Source organism: Mastigoproctus giganteus, chromosome 4, assembly GCF_048544385.1.
Source record: "Mastigoproctus giganteus isolate SK-2022 chromosome 4, ASM4854438v1, whole genome shotgun sequence".
NCBI classification, from domain to species: Eukaryota; Metazoa; Arthropoda; class Arachnida; order Uropygi; family Thelyphonidae; genus Mastigoproctus; species Mastigoproctus giganteus.
In genome coordinates, this window is record NC_143578.1 from 115154883 (window position 1) to 115171850 (window position 16968).

Here is a 16968-nt window from a genome sequence, read left to right on the forward strand (position 1 = left end):
GAAATTTTCATTGAGTTGCAAATAAAGAGATGACATATTTGAAACAAAGCTATAGGATACTGAACTAGCATCTAGGTGATTGCTTTAAATAGTTGTACATGGATTTCTGGGAAGAAGGGAAAAGAATGTAATTATGAATTACTGGTGTCAGTTTTACTGCAGTGTTATAAAGATATGGGCTACTGAATGTCTTTGAAAATTCATTTTCTTATTTGCATACAAGTTTTTTCCTCATCATATTGGAAAATAAGTAATGAGCAAAGGAAACGTGTTCATCAAAACATATATACATAATGAAAAGGCAGTTCCAAGGTCACTGCGATACTGACATGATGCAAGGTTACTGCTGGTTTCTAAAGAGGAGAAGCAAAGTGGACTATAAGAAATTCTCTCTGTGACAAACATTTCTAAAAAAAATAGAATATATGTAGTACATTCTATGTTTGATTAAATTATTTTTAAATGAATAAGATTAATTTTTAGGATAGCATGGTTCTTTTTTCTTTTTTTTTCTTTTTTTTTTTATTGTAATTATTATATTCCTATAAAATATTAAACAGTTTTATGTTGTATTACTGATAATAAAATATTTACTTATTACTGATGATAGTACTTTGATTTATATGAAAATAAATCACAGAATTTTAATCTCTCAATCAACAAAAACATAATGTAAATTTAAGAATTTCATAAAACTTATTTTATATGTAATAAAAGTGACAGCTGTAATGAAGGTACTTGTTTAGTTTGACAGCTTTAGTTAATTTGTAATATCATTAAATAAAAATTATAGATGCCATTGTAATGTGGCCTGCAAATTTCTCACCTCCCCCCCCTCCTGAACTGGCCAGTTGTGCCAAAAAGGTTGCTCACCACTGATTTTATAATGTTGATTGAGGGGTCTAGAGCATTATCAGGGACTACAGAAATTTGGAGTCAATATTATTTCTTAAACAATATTCCTTTGTTTTTTTATGGAGATCTGTGTTGAAAATATTACAAGAAAATGGTATATTGTTATTTTCTTGTTGTTATTCCTGTTGCCCAAATTTTTTTTTTTTTTTTTTTTCCCTCTCTTTTGCCAAAATAATGGAAGATGCTCTTTGCTGAACACCATTGAGGCAGTAGGGGGTTTCGAAATGATAAGCTATTGAAGGTTTAAATTTAAAATTTCTATCTGTGTTGCTTCCAAGCAGAAGAGTGCAACAGACTTCAACTGCTGTAAATCCAGAAGCATTCTTTTTCTCCTGAAATGTTTATACATAATTAATGCTTTCATTAATGGTTATAACATATTTTGGTCTATAGCTGCCTTCCTTGGTTATTTTTCCCCAAAAACCCTTTGAAAAATTATTTTCTGCTTCAGCTTTAGTTAATTTGTAATATCATTACTGCAGATTTTTGAATCATTTTAATATTATACAACAAATTGCACTTTCTAAAGCAAACTAACCAGTACTACTTCCACTACAGCAGAACATCTGATTCATCTTTACTTCTTAAAAACTTCCAGTTTTTCTTGAGAAATAAAGTCAGACACTCATGTTGACCTTGTGCTATGTATCATTTGTTCTAAATGTTCAATCGCTTTCATTTTAACAGCCAGAGAATTTGATTTTCATTTTCAAAATCTGATGGTTTGGTAATCATCTAAAAATATATTTATATGGTTTAATAAAAATATTGTTTCTTCTAGGCAGGTAGTGCTTCTGATAACAAGGAAGCCGGTGCTAGTGGAAGTAGTAAAGTAGTGAAGCCAGTTAGCAATATTGGTCACCTTGTGAAAAGAAAGGTACAGATGATTTTTTTTTTTTTTTCTATTTATCGATTATTTTTGACTAAAAGGTGTGTAAATGTCTGTTGAGTAAACTACTTCAAATGACAACAAAACAGTGACATTGATATTTGTGTAACCTTTTCATGAGTAAAAACTTAAAATTCATGCTTTTAAGTGCTGACTGTGGACCCCTGAGGAGCAAGTTTTTTTTAAAAAATTCGTTAAATTAAACTTGGTACATAAATGCTTTTGTTTTTAGTTTGTCTTGGTTGTCCAAAACTGAACTGAAATTATTTTAAAAACCAAATCTGTTTTGTTTTTTTTATTATAAAAACATTGTAAGAAATCACAAAAGAGTTGGAAAAAATTTTAAAAACATACTTCCTGCATCACCTGTCCATCCCCTCCAATAGTTTGTCTAGTTCTTCCTTAAAATCATTCACCCTATTCACTTACATACATTTATCCTACAACCATTCTTCCTCAGTTTGAATTTATGTCCACTTGTGTGGTTTTTAGTCTGCACAAGAGGAAAAATTCCATCAGCATTGAGCTTGCTTTCAATTGCCTTAAACAGCTCAGTTAGGTTACATCACAGATACCTTGTCTCCTTGGTAGGTTTCTGTCCATCTGGATACAAGCAACTTAGAGGTGAAAGAATCCAGAGGCAAAGTGTTACACTGGAGCAGTAGTGAATCCCCTCAGTTCTTTTGAAGGGTGTGGGAGTGCAGAATTGAAAGACTTAGGAAAGTAGCAGTTTGAATATGAAGGTCTCTGTTAGAATGGTAGGTCTGTGCAGTTGAGATTGGTCATTTGGGGTTTTTCACAGTGTTGAGAGTGAGCTGGAATAATATAAATCTTTTCTTCTTGAAGAAATTTTGTTACAAAAGCAGTGAAGGCATGGAAGAATTCTAGTGAGCTCACAAGGATTTCAACGGAATGTAGGGTTGGTTGGTTTAGTTCAGTTAAAATATTGTTGCACAAGTCTAAGTAGATGTTGTAGGAGTGGAGCAGGTGTTCCCGAGTCTCCTCTTCATCGCACAGGCAATTCAAATCAAGAGAGTCTGAGGCTGTGATAGAACCATTCCTTAAGTGGTGTATAGTGTTTATTGTCAAGCTATTAAGAGGTATGATGCTTGCAGATATTGGCAAAACCATTTCTGTCTGGCTTTATTTACATGTTCTTCAAATAGGCCTCTGGGGTTGGGTATATTCATACTATAATTTTTAGTGTTTCTCACCAACCATTGAAGTAAAAACGGAAAACAAAATCTTAAAAAGTTTGTTTAAGTTTATGATAAATTTACAGTAGATCAAACAAAATACGATTATACAAAATGTTACTAATAAAATACTGAATTAGGATAAAACAAATGTATACTAGATTAAAAGCGCTAAAATAACTGAAGCTTTCAAAGGCTTCTGCCTTCTTCCTCAACAGTGTACTTCTATACTGCGGTGCCTCATTAAATACCAGCAGGTTCACGGTGCATCTCACGTAAATGTGTACATGTTGGAACCAGAAGCAGCTCGGGAGCGTTCCAGGCGAAAACGTTCATCCCCTCCAAGGATTACCGCCTCAAAGAGAGGATGAATGCGTGTACCCCTGTCTCTATTTATATTGTTCCCAATAGAACTAATTCGTAGGCTCTCGAGCCACTTGCGGTCCCAAAATCTATGCGCCCGATCAGCGATGACTGCTTCGTCCGGGGAGATATGATGTTGCTTCTCCCAAAAATGCTCAGCTACGGCGGATTTACTGTAATCCGCATTTCTTATCGCATTTGTGTGCTCCCCCAGACGATCTTTGAGGCGTCATTTTGTTTCCCCCACATAACACTCCCCACAATCCGGGCACTTGATGCTATATACGACCCCACTTATATTTTCGTGTGAGATGGGGTCTTTCACCTGTAACACGACCGTGTGCAGCTTCCGACCTGGGAGCTGCACACAGCACATCTGGTAATCCCTTAGTATACGAGCTATACGCTCGGTTAAACCCGGATAGTAGGGAACGTATGCGGTGGCTATCGGTGTGAAAGGCTCACGTCTGCTCTGCCCTCCACTAATATATTTCTCTATAATCCTCTGGGGGTACCCACACTTCAAAAGATCCACCGTAACACGCTCGTACTCTATTTTTCTGTCCTCTGAGGTACTACAATGCGATTTTGCCCTATCTACTAGTGCTCTTATCACACTGTTCCTGTGATGGTTGGCCTGAGCTGAGTTGGAATGTGAGTATTGGCCTTTGCACATAGGTTTTCTAAACACGTTTGTTTTCAAACACTGGCCTTCTCTACAGATCAACACATCCAGGAACGGCAAAACCCCTCCTTCTTCTACCTCAGAGGTGAATTGTATGAACTGGGAGAAGCTGTTAAGAAAATTCAACGTCTCATCTTCACTCCCCTTCCGAATAATTGAAAACGTATCATCAACGTATCTTTTCCACGGACGCATAGGGAGAACCATATCATTGAATAACCTTGCCTCGAGCTCCTCCATAGCTAAATTAGCTATGATCGCACTGATGGGGGAGCCCATGGCTGCACCGTTAGCCTGCTTGTACATGGTGTTGCAGAACACCATAGTGGTGCTTGAAAGACATAACTCTATTCCCTTACATATATCTTCTAGGCTTAATTGTGTCCTACTATTCAAGGTGGTGTCTCTCTGTAAGGTCATGTACGCACAACGTACCCCATGGTCAATTGGAATGCATGTAAACAGAGATGTCACGTCAAAGGATATCATAATTTCATTTTCTACTATGCATTGTCCTCTTATAAATTGCACAAACTCCTTGCTGTCTCTGATACTATACTCAGAAAGCCCTACTAATGGTGACAGCAGTTTGGCCAGGAAACCAGATAGCGCATACGTGGGGCTACCTATAAACGAAACTATAGGTCTGAGCCAGATACCGTAAAATCTCGGTATCTGGCTTCCTGTTGCATGTAACAACCAATACCGCTCCTTGGAAATCTTGTTAGACTTCATCCAGTTCTGCACCATTCTATTAACTTGACGTTTTAGGTTCAACAATGGATTTCTATGAATGATCTTATAGGTTGTTTCATCATTCAACAAGTCTAATGCTTTATTTACGTATGCCTCCTTATCCAAAACCACCGTTACTCTACCTTTATCAGCCGGTAGGACCACAACACTATCTTCTTGTTTGAGACTCTTAAGTGCTAGTCTTTGCTTTGTATTAAGATTAGGGGGAGCTTTCTTAGCTTGACTTAGAATAGCTGCTGTCTTTACGAAATTCATGTAATGTGTCTTTACGAAATTCATGTAATGTGTCTTTACGAAAGCTGCTGTCTTTACGAAATTCGTGTAAATTCGTGTTCCTGTGATGGTTGGCCACGAATTTCGTGGCCAACCATCACAGGAACAGTGTGATAAGAGCACTAGTAGATAGGGCAAAATCGCATTGTAGTACCTCAGAGGACAGAAAAATAAAGTACGAGCGTGTTACGGTGGATCTTTTGAAGTGTGGGTACCCCCAGAGGATCATAGAGAAATACATTAGTGGAGGGCAGAGCAGATGTGAGCCTTTCACACCGATAGCCACCGCATACGTTCCCTACTATCCGGGTTTAACCGAGCGTATAGCTCGTATACTAAGGAATTACCAGACGCGCTGTGTGCAGCTCCCAGGTCGGAAGCTGCACACGGTCGTGTCACAGGTGAAAGACCCCATCTCACACGAAAATATAAGTGGGGTAGTATATAGCATCAAGTGCCCGGATTGTGGGGGAAACAAAACGACGCCTCAAAGATCGTCTGGGGGAGCACACAAACGCGATAAGAAATGCGGATTACGGTAAATCCGCCATAGCTGAACATTTTTGGGAGAAGCAACATCATATCTCCCCGGACGAAGCAGTCATCACTGATCGGGCGCATAGATTTTGGGACCGCAAATGGCTTGAGAGCCTACGAATTAGTTCTATTGGGAACAATATAAATAGAGACAGGGGTACACGCATTCATCCTCTCGTTGAGGCGGTAATCCTTGGAGGGGATGAACGTTTTCGCCTGGAACGCTCCCGAGCCGCTTCCGGTTCCAACATGTACAGGAACAGTACATGTTTACGTGAGATGCATCGTGAACCTGCTGGTATTTAATGAGGCACCGCAGTATAGAAGTACACTGTTGAGGAAGAAGGCAGAAGCCTTTGAAAGCTTCAGTTATTTTAGCGCTTTTAATCTAGTATATTTTATTGCATTTTAATTCAGTATTTTATTATCATTTTATTTGTATACATTTGTTTTATTTTATCCTAATTCAGTATTTTATTAGTAACATTTTGTATAATCGTATTTTGTTTGATCTACTGTAAATTTATCGTAAACTTAAACATAAACTTTTTAAGATTTTGGTTTCCATTTTTACTTCAATGGTTGGTGAGAAACACTAAAAATTATAGTATTTATTTACATGCTTTATATTTGGGAAAAATTATCTGGTGTTTACCCTTTCGAGCTGGTCGTCCATCGTTCTTGCCATAGGTCCTGCAATGCATTCCAGATACATTTCCATTCTTGCCTTGAGTTATTGGGGAAAGTGGCTGATTCTTGTGTCCATTGTGACATGCTGCTGACCACCTTCATTGCAGCATCAGAGGCACATCCAAGGAGATTCTGAGTATAATGTTTTCTGCAAAGCTAGCATATGAGAATAGTTTTATGGAGGATCAGAGTTGAGAATTTCCCAGACTGTTGAATCAAAAGTTTCCCAATTAGCTGCTTTGATGGAATATCTGGCAGTATCATTGATATGTTGGGAGGAACCTCTGACTAATGTTGCCCGGTTCTATACCCATTCCAATAGATCTGCATCATTTCTAAAATGATGCTTCCAAGCATCAATCAAAATGCAGCACTTTGCCTTATACAATGGGATAATCATCTCTATGTCTTCCAAATTCCTCTGAATTATTGGGAGAACCTCATGAGCTATTCTAGCAGCCCATTTGTATTGCTCACAGTACTTCTTGTTGGACAGTACGATTTTCCAGTATGCTTTTTCATGAATAGTGTTGTGATGTTTTTTTTAATTGATACAGACATTTTGTACAGATGCAAATGTATCTGTATAAAATGTATTCATTCTAGAATTATAATAACATTTCATTAAAAAAAAGATAAAAAAAAAAAAAAAAAAACAGTTAAAACCTGAAATGTTAATGTTGCAATCATCTCAAATAACCCCAGGGGCTTACATCTGATAAATATGGACTTGGCACATCCAGGATCCTGAGCTGGATATCATCATTCTTCTCTTTCTAGGTGATTCCCTTCTAACAATTGTATTTTCTTTTTTCTCTGAGATTCCTCTATTAATATGTCTAAATGAACATACTTAAAATATATATACCGCAATACCCCGCATAGCACTGATAATTGGTACTGAAACTGTTTCGTGTTATGTGAAACTGTGCTGATTGAGATATAATTATAATGGGTTTTAATTGAAAGCGTACCAGAGAAACAGTCTATAAACAAATTATAATAAATCTGTAAACAGTTTGCTCTTGATAGCCAATTAAAAGGATTTGAATGAAAAAAATATTTCAAAAATTTTATTATTAAAAAGGTAACATGAGAAAAAAGCTTTATTGTTTATTTAGGTATTTCAATAATGAAATCTGGTGAAGTTCTCTTCTTTTTCTCGATCTGCAAGTGTTTGTAGTATCAAATCCCATCTTATAAAATTTGCTGTATCTTGATGCTATGTTCAATGTTCATAATTGCCTTGCAGGCCATGTCAACTCCCCACACCCACACAGAAAAACTTTCTCCAGTTCTTCTGTTAAATTCTTTTGGTGCCACTTCAGAATTGTTTTCCTCTTCTTCTTCATATGCAGTTTTCTTATCAATTTCAAGGAGAATTATATCATCTAAGTCATTTGCATGTGAGACAGTGCAGTCACGTACATTGGCAGTGTCCAAAGTTTTGATTCAAAACCAGTTAAATCATTTTCCAAATGGGCAAAACATGTTGCCGAACAGGAACGCATGTTGTTGGCAGTGATTTCTAACCAAGTTGCAGATATATTTTCAATGGCATTCCTGATGTTATAATTTTTCCAAAATATTTTTAAAGATGATGATTCCACTCCCGTTGAAGCTTCAATCGCTTGAGAGAATGTTCACCACAGGCAATTATGCCTTGATTCATGGGTTATAAGAGAGACGTTGTGTGTTAGGTGGAAGAGAGCATATTTTTACATTTTCATTGAGATCAGAAATTTAAGATGGATGGCCTGGTGCATTGTCTAAAAGCAACAAAATTTTGAACTCCATCCCTTTGTCCTTACAGTAACATTCAACTGTCGGACAGAAATAATTTGTGAACTATTCTGTAGATAATTCTCTTGCAATCTATGCTTTCTTATTGGATCCCCAAATTACGAGCAACGTGCTTCTTACGCAACCCTTTAGAGTTCTTGGGTTTTCTGCTCTGAACACAAGTACAGGCTTCAATTTAAAATCCCCAGATGAGTTTCTACCCAACAAAAGTGTTAACTGATCTTTTGATGCTTTATATCCAGGTTAGGCCTTTTCATTTTCAGCTAAAAAGTTTGTGAGAGCATTTTTTCCAAAACAGTTCAGTTTCGTTGACACTGAAAATTTGTTCGTCCTTGTAGCCCCCTTCTTCAATGATGTCTTTCAATTCACTGGGAAATCTTGCAGCAGTGTCTTTATTTGCATTTGCTCTTTCACGTGAGATACGAACATTGTGAAGCCCAACACTGTATTTAAAGCGGAAAAAATAACCACGGCTGGCTGTAAATCTTTCTTTAGTCTCCTCCTCTTCATTTTCTTCTTTTTCCTTCAGCGTGTTATAAAGGTTCATGGCTTTTTCTTGAATGATATTTTGACTCAAAGGAATTCTCTTTTAATTACAGTCATCTATCCATATTAATCAATAGCGAACTGCTTAGTTATCACTTTTGTCATGTAAGATGCTATAGAACTTCCTTGCTCTTTATACTGATCCTTCTTTCTAATAATCGTTCGCACTGATGCTTCATTCATTACATTTTCCCGTGTGATTTTAGCATACGATGCATCATCTTCATGGCACTTAATAATAACAAGTTTTGTTTTCTAATGTAAGCCATTTGTGTTTAGTAGCTCCACTCCTTTCATTTTTTGACTCATCTTTTCGTATATAAGGGGGTAAAAAATAAATTGTGAAATGAAAAGCTATCACTTCATCCTGCCAAGATGGAATTAAGAATACCGACCACTGTTGCAGGTTGCTGCCGACTACCTGAGAGTAGCTATATGCACATGTACCTAGGCTACAGCAATGCAGCATATATGTAGAGTAGGCTATTGAATGAGTTTTAATATGTACAGTAAATTTTTGACCTAAACTTATAGTGAAACTGTGCTGTTTGAAGCTGTGCTAAGCTAGGTATTGCTGTAATTCTTCAATAATTCAAATTCATGTCTAACAGTATCAAACAACAAAAAATAATAAATAAAATATTTCAATTTTACAATCTAATTTTATTTAACAATTAGCTAAGAGTTAATTTTTCCCTCTTTTCATTTAAATAATTCCTAGATAAACTCCAGTACAATAGAATGCTCTCTACTACATCTATTATATCTTTAACTTTCCGTTTTAATTTACTAAGAAACCATTTCCGTTTTCTCTACCTCTCCGTTTTCATTTACAAATGTATTACTTGTAAACACATATACCTCAACATGCAGTTTGACTGATTTATAATTCCTGACCACCTCAAACGAAAGATATTGGAACCTAGTACTTATTGCTATATGTGGGTTGAAGGCTGAGAAGACAGAAGATACTTGACATACTTGAATTTCTGTACACTAATTTTCAGGAAATACCTGTGAAGGAAGGTTGTTCCAGATAACAGAAATAGAAGGGATAAAAGAGGAGGAGGAGAAAAAGTTGGTTCTGTGAGTTTGGAGTTGTGCTGTGAATGGATGCTGTCTGGTTTGGAAGAATTAATGGTTAGGTCAGGAGAATAGTGCCCATGGAAGTATCTGCAGAAAAAGTATGCAGCAGAAACAGAACATCTATCAGGCAGAGAGGCGGAGAAACTTTGTAAGACAGATCATTAATTAATCTTATTGCTCTCTTTTGAATGGCATCTAGAAGCTTGAGATCAGTTTGGGGGCTCCATCCCCAAATGTGGGAATAATATTCTGTGGTAGGATAGATTTGAGATTTGTACAGTGGTGAGTAATTACTTAGAAGGAAAGCAACAGAGAGCAAAACTGAAGACAGAGTAAGCCCTAACAGAGATATCTGATCTTGTAGAAACCTGAGTATCATTGAAGATGAGCATAGGAATGGTTTCCTTTTGTTTTTTTGCAGATTCAAACATTTCTTTGCCCTACTGAAGAATTACCTGGAAATTAGCATTTACCACCGTCTTGGTCCACTCTGATAATTTTTACTTTATTCACAGAGTTGAAATTCACTATAGCTGAGAGCCAGAACTGTTTTCTTTGATTTTCCCATTTCAAATTTAAGAAATTTCTATTGATTATCACACATACAACAAAAGTGTACTATCAAGTTTTTTTTTTTTTTTTTAAGCCTTTTTCGATTATTTTTGCTTCTCCCACCCAACCTAGCCTAGCACCCATGAAACTCAATACTCTTTCATTTGTTTTTCCAGCCTGCATTCTCCCTCTGCTTACAAAAGGAAGTTATGTTTACACTGGGCTGTGTCTGCTTCAGCATTGCATCACAGTTCTTCATAAAGCTTTATTGGCAAGGCAAAAAAATGCACGCAACTGCTTCTTGGCATAAGAAACAAGGGAAGAATCACAACAATTGTTTTTTGAAAAAGAAAAAAGACCGTACTTTCTTTCTAGAATGTGTGTTGCATCTGTTAACACAAAATCAAAGAAATTCATCTGTTGAAAGCCATTGATAGAAATATTTTCTTGAAAGTTCGTTAGAAGATCAAATATACATCCGGAAAACATGCTGTACTGATATTGTTTCCTAAAAACAATTACAATAAAGCAAACTTTTTTTAATCAAATGCGCATTCTAGTGTTATCAGTTTTATGCCAATTTTTCCCATTTCCGGTGCGGCTTCCAAAAGATGAATTTCCTTGATTTTATGTTAGTAAATGCAGTACACATTGAAGAAAGGAAGTGCGATCTTTTTGTTTTTCAAAAAACAATTCATTGCAGTTCTTTTGGTTATATCTCTTATGCCAAGAAACAGTTGCATGCTTATTTTTTTTGTTTCGTCTCCCTTTATCACCTTGGTAACAGTGAATGACAGCACCTTCTGCTTAACCCTGTGCTCCGTGTAAGTTGATTTGCTTTAGTCAGTGGTGGCGCACTAAAGCGGAAAATTCAAATGAATGCAGTGACACGTTCTCTGTAATCAAGGTTAATACCTGCTTGTTTTTAATGGCCATAATGAAAAAAAATGCACACTTGATCATACATTTTTGCTGTGTTTGCCTTAATAGTTTTTTCAGAAATTTAAAATTAGGAAACAAAGAAAACACTTCTTTTTATATATATTGAGAGTTTCAAATTTGTAGAAAGCATAGAAATTATAGAAATAATTAGTTAATTTCAGGGTGGTAATTTTTTTTAAAAAAAAAAATTCCTAAAATGACCAAACCAAGACAGGTTAAACCTGTCTTGGTTTGGTCATTTTCTTGATCATTTGTTGAAGTTCAAATAAACTTCAACAAATGATGAAGTTTATTTGAACTATTAAAGCTGTTTCTGTAGGATAAGGTTTCTTATTTGGCAAGGTGGAATATAGAATAGTAAATGGAGATTCTAGGACATTTTTCCACGTTTACAAATACAAAAAAAAAAATGCTCTAACAACACATCCATTTTCTTCTAAAACAAACTTCAAAAATCAAAAAGAAATAAAATTATTTTCTTTTATAATGCAATGATCTGCTTTCTAAGTTCACTTTTAATTTAAAAATACCCCCTTATGTTACAGTGAATGCTGTTGAGTGATACTATTTTCTGTAATTGAACTGTTATATGTTCAGTATTATTTTGTTATCCATGGTAGATTAATTTTAAGTAATCTTTAAGATTTAAATTTTTTATATTGATATTAGCATTAGCATTAGCATTAGTAGAGGCATCTGATGCAAGAAAGCAAGCTTATGCAGCATCAGCCAAAAAAAAAAAACCGCTTCCATTTCACCCCTCCATTTGTTCCGAATACATGTCCAGCTCAGCCTTAAATTTATTTAGGCTATCAATTTCCACACCAAAGGATGGAAGTCTGTTCCACCAGCCAACTACCCACTGGCTAAAGGCAAACTTCCGCACAACTATCCTACATCTGTCTTTCCTCATTTTGAATTTATGCCCTCTCAGGTGATTATTCTGAGCAAGAGGAAGAATTCCATCAGCATTGAGCATGCTCAAACCATTCAAGGCTTTATACACCTCTATCAGATCACCTCACCGGTGGCACCTCCATAGCTAGGTGGGAAGGAGCAGCAGTGCATAGCACACGCTTCTTGATTAGACCGGGGTTCGAGCCCGTCACCACCAAATACGGAGGATGCGGAAAGGTCAGGGAATGACCACCGCATATCCCGGAGCAATATGGCCTTAGTTGCTAATGCTCCTAAAAACCAAATAACAACAACAACCTCGCCGGTGCCTAGTCTCCAGACACTGTAATTTGCCAAATTTAAGCCTTCCTTTGTAAGAGCAACCCTTTGTTCCATTCACTAATCTTGTTGCCCTTCTCTGTACTCGTTCCAACAGCTCTACATCCTTCTTAAAATGAGACCTGTATACAGTACTCAAGGTGTGGCCTGACCATTGCCTTATACAAGGGGATAATCACCTTCTTATCCCTGCTAGAAAAATTCCTGTATATCATTGACAAGACACTATGACAGGGGTGGGCAACAACTGGCCCGCGACTGTTGAATCCAGCCCCCTCCGTAAATGCATAAATATAGAAAATCCATACCTGACTACACTCGCCGTAAACGTTTGGCTTAATTCGCTTCAATCAGGAATCGCGGCCAGTGCAGCGTACAGCAGTAAGCAGTTAACCAGGTGATTCTACGCAGCGTCAAAGAGTATTATTTCCTAATTATTATTGTAGCATCGATCGAACGAAGTTCCTTTGGGTTTGACTTCTTATTGAAAAATAATAATATTGGTGCAAGATATTTTATAAGTCAGTTTGTGCCTTTTCTAATTATTACAATTTTTAATTTAATATAATTTATAGCCCAGAAAATGAGCCAAATAAAAAAAAAAAGAAAAATTGATGCCGAATGCCGCATTTTCAATGATAATTGGACATTCAAATATTTAATTGCAAATATAGACGATAAAGCTGTTTGTTTGGTTTGTAACGAAACTATTTCTGTTTTTAAAGAATATAATCTAAAAAGGCATTTTTCAACAAAACATTTTGTAAAATATAAGCTATTTTCACCGGAACAAATGAAAATTGAAGCAGAAAATTTAAAATGTGGTTTGCGTAAGCAACAAAGTACTTTGAAAATTTTGTCAAATACAGATAGAGCTCTGTCAAAAGCTAGTTACATTGTTGCACATAAGGTTGCAAAACAATGTAAATCATTTTCTGACGGGGAATTTTTGAAGGAATATTTGATAGATATTGGTGAATTATTATGCCCTGATAAAAAAAAAAAAAAACTGACGTTTGAAAAAATTTCTCTGTCACGAAGATCTCTTGTGAGACATTGATAATATTTCAAGTAATTTGTGTGATCAATTAAAATTAAAATTGGAAGATTGTACTTACCATGCACTGGCTTTAGATGAGTCATGTGACATTACCGATACGAGTCGTCTTTTAATCTTTATTCGAGGTATAAATCATAGATTTGAAATTACGGAGGAATTACTTTCTGCATATCCTATGAACGACACGACTGGCGAAGATTTTTTTATAGTTCTTCAAGAAGCTTTGCAAAAACATAATATAAAGTGGGACAAAATTGTCACCATCACAACCGATGGGTATCCTAGTTTGACAGAAAAAAACATTGGATTATTAAAAAGATCCAGGAAAAGAAATAATTTCCTTACATTGTATAATTCATCAAGAAACCCTTTGCAAAAGAGTTCTAAAACTGAAGCATGTTATATCGGTTGTAACGAAAGTAGTTCATTTTATTCGTGGAAGAGCTTTAAACCACCGGCAATTCATAACATTTTTGAAAGAAATTGAATGTGAATCACTTTCACCTCTGCCAGTGGCTACTGTTAATCTATTAGTCCTTGTATCCCCCACCAAGCTAGCAGTTTTCTGACTCACCTAACACTGCCTCGATAGCATCAGCGAATATTCTTGCAATATTTGCAATGTATCTGATAAGGTTTGGCTGAACTTTTCTGGCATATAAATTTGAAATAAAGTTCTTTCCTCGTTATAAACTTCTGCTGTGAGGTGAATGCTAGTGTTGGTTTGTTTGTTTGTTTGTTTGTTTGTTTTTTTTTTATCGTTTTGAACTTCGTTACATTGTATTCAAAATAGATTCTTAAATCAGCTGTATTTTATTAGGAAGGATTTGTAGCTTTGTCTTAAGAATATCTGCCATTTAATAGTTTCCCTTTTATTTTTATTTTTTCTTTTCAAACAGTTTTTATTTCATGCACATTTTGGCTAACATGTATAATACTAATCTTTTATAGTGTTCATATATGAATTCGTAGCTTAATGAATGATTCAAAGCATTGCTCTGGCTTACAGTAGAATGTCGGTTAACCGGAATAATTTGAAAGGCTGATCTCTCTCTCTCTCTCTCTCTCTCTCTCTCTCTCTCTCTCTCTCTCTCTCTCTCTCTTAATTAATTAATTAATTAATTAATGGTAGTACAGTAAGCTCCAGTTATAGTGATCACATTTGCAAATTGAATTTTGATTATAATAAGCAAAAGATCACGTTTACTACCTGTTTATAACAGATTGTACAAACGAAAAGCCCAATAAACCGAAAACTGCAAATTGTTTTTATTGTTTTATGGTTATGATCTCCAAAATTCTATGTGGCCTTCAGAAATGTACTGTAGAAAAATATCACGGAGACTACTGGGTTTTATCGGAAACCATGAGTGATTTTCAGATTAGTTTAGCTCCAGATTCGGTAAGAATAATGTTGACCCAAAACTGTGTGATTTATTATTTTTCCCAGTTTTTTACGGTAAAATGTGAACGAAAAGAAAATGTGTAGTTTCAACATTGCAACAAAAAATGGAAATTATTAATAGAATGAGAAAAGGTGAAAATTTAGGAAATCTGTCCCAAGAGTTTAATGTGGGGACTTCAACAATTTACGACATCAAGAAAAATTCCAATGCTATAACAGATTTTAGATAGTGTACTCACGTTATTTTTTTGTTTTCTTCAGAGAGAAGTTTAGGTGAACCAGTGTCTGGCCCAGTGTTGTGTGAAAAAGTATTGGATTTTAATCTAAAATTAATAGGTAATGAAAATTTTAAGGCAAGCACAGGTTGGTTGAAAAACTTTAAACTGAGACACGGTATACGTGAACTAGATATTCAAGGCGGGAAACTTTCTGCAGACAAATCCGCAGCTGTGTCCTTTGAAAAATAAGTTTGCTTCAGTTAGAGCAAATTATAAGAAAGAAAATGTTTATAATGTTAATGAGACAGACTTATTATGGAAAGCATTACTGAGAAAAACCCTAGCCACTAAAATAGAAATGCCTACACCAAGTTTTAAGATGAGAAAAGAAAAAGTTACAATTGCTATGTGTGCAAATGCCTCTGGGACACAGATTGTCTGTGCTCGTTATTGGTAAGTCGAAAAAACTGAGAACATTTAAAAATCTTTCTAATTTTCCTGTTTTGTGTAAAAATCATGTCTGGATGGATGTTTCTGTTTTCCAAGATTGGTTTATAATTTTTTTTTATTTAATTAATCTTATTAAAATTAAACAGAAAGCTTAAATGTATTTAATCTTACCAGAAAAATTATCCAGAAAATTTTCTGGTTCAATTATCTGGAAAAGTTGGCTATCCGGAAGAGGTCTGATATCAGTTATTCCGGATAACTTGTGCTCTACTGTATTTTCATTTTATGTGTATTAATAAACTCTTCACTCAAAGAATGGCATTTAGCTAACTGTTTCCAGTCTAATTTTTCTAGAAACTGCTCATTGACATCTGATAGCTCTTGATATTTAGAGTTATAATTTGCATATCAAGTTCATCAGCATATTCAATGATGAAGGTGCTACTTAGTGTTTGAAATTGAGATATTTTTCTGCATATTTTTTCATAAAATCTTCGGAGTCTTTGTTCTTTTGAAATAATATTCCAATTTGAGAAAATCTTTTAATTGTCTAGCTAACTTTTCAGAAAGAGTAGGATCTCTAGCTACTTCGTCCTATTTACAGTGTTTAGTTTTAAACGGATGGTATCAGGAATCTTCATTTAATTATAAATGATTTTTTTTGGTTAAATAACAACTGTATTTTTATCCAATAATTGTAATTTTCCCTCCTTTTCAGATAAAATTAAACAGTATATTCGATAATTTTGATTATTTTTTAATTTCCACTGAAATAAAAATTTCTATCTCTGCCATAACGTAATCAGAATTCTTGCTAATGTCAAAATTTATCATTGGGTATACACCTTTTAAACGTAAAATAATCAACAATTACTCCTTCATCACAACACGTATCATTAACACCAGCAGCTAGAAAATTTATATATAACCTCATGTAGTGATATATATTTTTTTTTTTTTTTTTTTAATAATTTATTTCATATTCTTGATATGGGTGTTTTCTACCTGATACTTCAATATAACAAGATTCTAAATTCAAATGATTCAAAATTGTATTATTTTCTTTTTTAAATTTTCAAACCTAATTGTATTCTGAGAAAGCATTATAAAGATGTGTGAGGATTGATTTCTCTGTGTTAGAAATTAACCAATTACCACCATTACTATTTATTACATTAGATAAGTATACATTATCACTCTCCCATAAAAGTTTCTCCAGATGTAATATTTTGTAAAATTTTATTTTCTGTGGTTAATAATGTGGAAGCCATATGATAACTTTTCTAATTGAAATTTATATATATTTTTTGTCGTTTTCTGTAGTAATTAATATATTTTTGTCTGAATTTCTGTCTAATTCAAATCT

At 34.9% G+C, this 16968-nt stretch overlaps 1 long non-coding RNA gene across 1 annotated transcript in view; it reads left to right on the forward strand.

The window, feature by feature from the left end:
* The first annotated feature begins 1694 nt into the window (after positions 1 to 1694).
* The window catches only part of LOC150087006 (uncharacterized), an 89247-nt gene continuing 73973 nt past the window's right edge, over positions 1695 to 16968 (forward strand). The window contains exon 1 of the long non-coding RNA XR_016546859.1: positions 1695 to 1792. This is a non-coding gene — a long non-coding RNA (uncharacterized LOC150087006). The remainder of the gene's footprint in view (positions 1793 to 16968) is intronic.